Genomic DNA, 6000 nt, shown 5'->3' with positions numbered 1-6000 from the left:
GATGCATAAGAGTCTCCTTATATTTAAGGAAATGGTGCCAAGCATACAAGAAAGTCAACATGAGGACACATTCTAAAAAATCTCTAAGTTATCAATCAAAAACTTGGAAAATGAAAGGAGAAGGTGGGACCAATTATCTTTGTGTATTTTAAAAAATACTCCAATAACTCTCCCATGTGGTTAATACATCCAATTCCCTTTTTCTTCTCTCTTATATTTTTCTCATTTCATGTATCTCACTTTTCTTAGCCTATTAACTATGATATTTTCCTTTTAATTATTTGGAGAATAATATATAGTGCATGTATTAAAAAAGCTTTGGCTACCAAAATAAGAAAATGTAATAATATATTGGTGCATGAAAGGATTAGTAGCAAAGGCCATATCTACAATAGTGGAGATTTAAGACTCTTCTCAATTATTATTAAATTCATTTTTTTTGCATGAATCTCTCTCTAAAGAAAGCTTCTACTCCTTTTGGAGGATGGATCATATTGTAAAAAATGTATGTACTTTTTCAAATTCTCTCTACTCAAAACCTTGTAAAAACTATCAATCCCATATTGTAAAGCACCACATTATATTAGTAATGTACATGTACAACTCTCCTTCACATTTTTCAATCTTTGTAGTTTACCTTTCCTCATTTTTTTCTTTGGGAAGCTTGAGTATAAAGACTTATTCACACAAGACAGCAAAATGTATTATGAAGGGAGACCATGTACAGCCTTACATTACCTAGTGCATCATCCAATTTGGGCCCTAATCAATTCAAGATTATACTTGATTAATTAGGATTAATAGATAATATAATCCAATCAAGTGCATATAGAAGGAGATCCCTTTGAGCCTTTATGGGGGGGGGACACACATACTTCACCCTACCACCATTCTCACTACCTCTTTCTCTTTCTCTTTCTACATTGTCACCACCATTATTCCTCCTTATGTGTTCGTGTTCCCCCCACCATTTTGGGTTGGGATGGAACTCCCAATATCAACATCTTCAATTATTTACTTCATATTGTACCACATCTTCTCATCCGTTTCTCTTTACATTATCATCTCTCTACTCATGTGTGTAAAAAGTGCCCTAGTACACTTCTAATTTGGCTAGGTGGTGCCCCTTTTGCATCCCTTAATATGAGGATGATCCCATTTGTGTAAAGGCCACAAGTGCTCATTCTCTCCCTCACAACCATAGTATTGTAACTATATAGAATATATGCATACATCAAATCCAAATACCATACTAGTCTAATTGATATATGCAAACTATATTGTTAAGAGTTGCAAACAAAAAGCCAAGTCAATATAGTTGAGTGGTTGATTATCAATAAAGTTCATTGCATATTGACCAAGACTTAACTAATATTCCAAAACTTGAAAGGTTTGTGAGCTAGCCATCCTTTAATCAGCATGGCAATCAACACTACCACTATAAGTTTGTGAAGATTGCAAGAATAAGTAGTGTTCTTTCAACCTTAGTCCAAATTCTTTGTCCAAGTTATAAGCAATAATTGTATTAATCTTTCCAAAAGAAAACTATATTCTCATGGCAATGATATTATTGTTACTCCTCTAGATCATGACTATGACATTGTAGTCTCCTTCATGAGCACATTGAGAAGACCCTATAGTCACGAAGTGTGTGTAAGAAGCGAGTCTTTTGAGCGAGCATTTCTAGGCAACCTCTGTTTCTTGTTCCACATAAGCCACTTATTCCTCCTCTTCTTTTGTGCACATATCAAGCACCACTACCACCTCTACCGCTTCCACCACCATCATCCCCTCCCATGTTTCTCCCCCCATATTAATTACCTCAAGTATCTCTCTCTCTCTCTCTCTCTATTAGCAACTTCTTGCTTTCTCCCTCTCTTACACTCACATTCTCTCTCTCTCTCTCTCTCTCTCTCCTTGTATCACTCACAAATACTTACACACACACACACACACACACTCTCTCTCTCTCTCTCTCTCTCCTTTCCTCTCTCTCCCCTTCTCTCACTCTCTCTCAAATAGCCACTCCTCTCTTTTTTCCCCTCTTACACACACACACACACACACACACACACACACTCTCTCTCTCTCTCTCTCTCTCTCTCTCTCTCTCTCTCTCTCTCTCTCTCTCTCTCTCTCTCAATTAGTAACTTTTCACTTTCTCCCTCTCCTACACTCACCCTCTCTCTCATTCTCTCTACTTAAAATTTAATTAACATTTAATAGTTATTAATGATTAATTATTAGTTGGTAGTTATAATTTAATTACTAGTTACTAATTATCTGTTACCAGTTTTAATTATGAACTAATGATTAACTAATTATTAATTATTATAACTACTAGTTATAAACTAAGTACTAGTTACTATTAATTATTAACTACTTTTAAACTAACTATGAACTAATAAATTAATTGGAAATAACTAATTATTAAATATTTTAAACTAATTATAAAATATTTTAAAAGAATTATTAACAAAAATTATAACTAACTATTAATTGACTAATTAAATCAATTAACTAGCTAATTGAATTTTCTCAACTCACAAAATGCTAATAATTAATAAAATTAATTATCTAATTAAATAAAGTAAGAAATAAAATTATTAATTATTACATAATTTTAAATAAGTAAAATATTTGTAAACCAACTAGCTTTCTAATTACTAACTAACAAATAAAATTAATTAACTAATATAAAAATGAGTGATTTTCTTTTGGGGGGTAGGGGGAGAGGGCAAAAAGTGGATTTTGTGGGGGAGGGAGGCGAGAAGTGGGTTTTGGGGGAGGGGAGCAAGGAGTGGATTTTGTGGGGGAGATAAGGTACACGCATTTTGGCCTTGGTATAAGAGGGCGTCGATGCCCCCTTCTTTTGGGGATGCTCGGGGGTGCCCCCCCTTGTTGGGGCAACCATATATGAGCTTGCACTTGCATCATCCCACACACTTGCCCACCTCGCTCGCCTCGCGCCCCCATGTGTGTGTGTGTGTGTGTCTCTCTCTCTCTCTCTCTCCACATATATATCTATATCTATATCGATATATAAAATGCAAAAAATACTTTTACTTTTCTTAAATTAATTAATTAATTAATTAATTAATTAAAGTATAAATCAGTATATTAATTAATTACCTAAAAAAAGTAAGTAATAACTTTTAAAAATTAGCCAATTTATTAATAAATTTTAAAATTACCAATTAATTGATAATTAATTAATTTATTAATAATAAATTAATTAAGTAATTAGTTAACTAATTAATTGAGTAACTAATTAACCAATAAATTAATAACCAATTAATAATTAATTAACTAATTAAAGACTAATTAACTAATTATCTAATTAAGTTATTAATTAACCAATTAAGTAATTAATAAATAAATAACTTTATTTATTAGTTAATTAGTTAGTCAATTATTTATTTATTAGTTATAACTTACTTAAATTAAAATCAATTGAAATAACTATTAACAATCAATAAATATTCTTAATTTAAGTAGTATTTACTAAATTTAATTTTATGAATTATTTATCACATAATTATTTAGTAATTAGTATGATTTATTACTCACTTGATTAAAATTAATTAAAATATTAATGATTTCTTTTATTAGTATAAAAATTAATAACACAGTTATAAATCAATTATATTTACTAAGATGGTGTCAATTAGTTTATTGATTAGTTATTTAGTGTACCAATGAAACTATATCAATTAGCCTATTAATTAATTTATTAATTGATGTTAGTTAGCTTGTTTATTAGTTCATGCATATCAACTATTTTATTAATTAATTAGTTACTATAATGATCAATTAGTATGAAGTGAACCATTGGTATATTAATATTACTTAACTTATCTATTAATTTATATGTTAGTATTAATAATTTCATATAAATCAATGTGTTAGTATAGTAATAGTAATTAATAAGTTAATACGATAGTACATTAATATGTTAGCTGTATTGGATTTTTTTTGGAGGGAATGAAGAGAGAGTGCAAGTTCATGTAGATTAGGATTGTTTTGCCCATTGAGAAAGGGGTCGTCGTGCCCGTATCTATGTTAGTTATTTTGGGTTTAGGATCTAGGGTATGCGAGAGAGAGTGCTTGTGGGCCGGGATGGTTGAAGAAAGAGAGAGCATGTGGATTGGGATCATTCTGACACCAAAGAAGGGTTTGCTAGTATCCTAATATTTGGTGTAGAAAAATATGATAAGCACCCTTCCCCCCTCACTCGCCCCCCCACATCTTGCTCTTCATACATCAGATGTCTCCCAGTCTCCCTTTCTCCATCACACACACACACACACACACACACTCTCTCTCTCTCTCTCTCTCTCTCTCTCTCTCTCTCTAACATGCATTTAATGCCCCACTATCTCAAAGTGATTATATAAGGCCACACCCCCCCTATGACACACCTCCCCCTCCCTCAAGTTGTGGAATATTTTCTTGATCTTGCAGGTACGTATACCACTCTCTCTTTCTCTGTCTCTGTCTCCCCTCCCCTCCCTCACTCTATCCATCACCCCTCAGTCTCTCTCCCTGGCTCCCTCTTGCTAGTCTCCAATCCCCCCACTCCCTCTCCCTCTCTCTCTCTACGACACCCACATCCACACACACACACACACACACACACACACACACACACACACACACACACACACACACACACACACACACTCTCTCTCTCTCTCTCTCTCTCTCTCTCTCTCTCTATGCCAAATACTTTATATATCTGGCACTTGCATTCATTGGTGGAAAGTTCCATGGTGCATGACCTAGTGCAGAGAATCTTTTGCGTTGACTACAACAAGGAATGAACCCCATACCTCGATCAATGGCAAGGATGGTTGAGGAGGTGACAGGAGGGACTAAATTGCATCAACGTCTTGATTTTTGAGGGGGGACAATGTGATTTTAGCAAGAAAATGCAAGGTTGATGGGAAAGTGGGGTCCGAGGAAGCCAATGCCTCTCATAGGCTTGAGTATGTGACTGAAAACATACCTAGAAGAAAGGCTACAAGAAAACTAAACTTCGAGGACCCTTTTCCTTTCTACCAATCAAGAGCAATATCACCAAATTTTTCGGAGGAAATGGTGGTGGAGATAGTCCTTCCTGACACCGTTTGGGCTATACGAAGGATTCTAGCTCGCAGTCACGTATAATGTCAAGGATAGTTGGGAGCCAGAGAGGAAAAACACAAAATACCTACCAAAAATATGACACATGGGGTGCCTAGACTTTCATTTTGGGGCATCATGGAGTAGTCCAACTTAAGAAGAGAATTTGGCAAACAACATGGAATGTGGCGCTAGTTCATGTGGTTTTGTAATGATAGTGTGGACCATACATGGAACATTTGTTCTTCCATTCATCATGCATCGCCCAAGGTTCTGCAAGTATGGCCAGTGGCACGAGGCACAAATTTGACCGTAGAGGAAACCCACATGTTGGAGAGTGGTGGGTTTTTTTTTTCAAAAGGCAGCACAAGAGGTGGATGCTAACGAGGGCTCGTGTAGATATCAAAGAGGTGTTTCACAGGCTATAGGGAAAAGGATAGGCTCAACATTGGCTCTAGATGCAACTGTGAAGGGCCATAGAGTGGTCAAGATCTTGAAGCATGAGGTTTTCAAACTAGAGACACCTAACTCAAGTGTCATGCACAGTAGGAGTGTTATGATGTGCACATTGCAAAGAATCCAACATGTAATTGCTACGATTTCATGGATCGTGTTGCAGAAGGAAAAGCATATTTGGCATGTAAGCACCTATACTATGTGTACATTCGAGTGCTTGGAATGGATGCAAGTACCAACATGTTTATACACCAACCCACACTCATTGAAGGAAACTTGGACATTGTATTTGGAAGCATGAGAACTTTTCCAACACCACCTATACTGTGACCAAAACCTCTTAGCACAACCACATTTTATTTTACAGAGAAAGTAGAGTTATACAATCTAGTTGGATGGCTTGTGTCAAAATTTTGACAA

Source organism: Lygodium microphyllum, chromosome 26 (genome assembly GCF_053477565.2).
Source record: "Lygodium microphyllum isolate KBCC chromosome 26, Lygodium_microphyllum_v1.1.10, whole genome shotgun sequence".
NCBI classification, from domain to species: domain Eukaryota; kingdom Viridiplantae; phylum Streptophyta; class Polypodiopsida; order Schizaeales; family Lygodiaceae; genus Lygodium; species Lygodium microphyllum.
The sequence above is the reverse complement of the archived record's forward strand: the minus strand, read 5'-3'. Positions refer to the sequence as shown.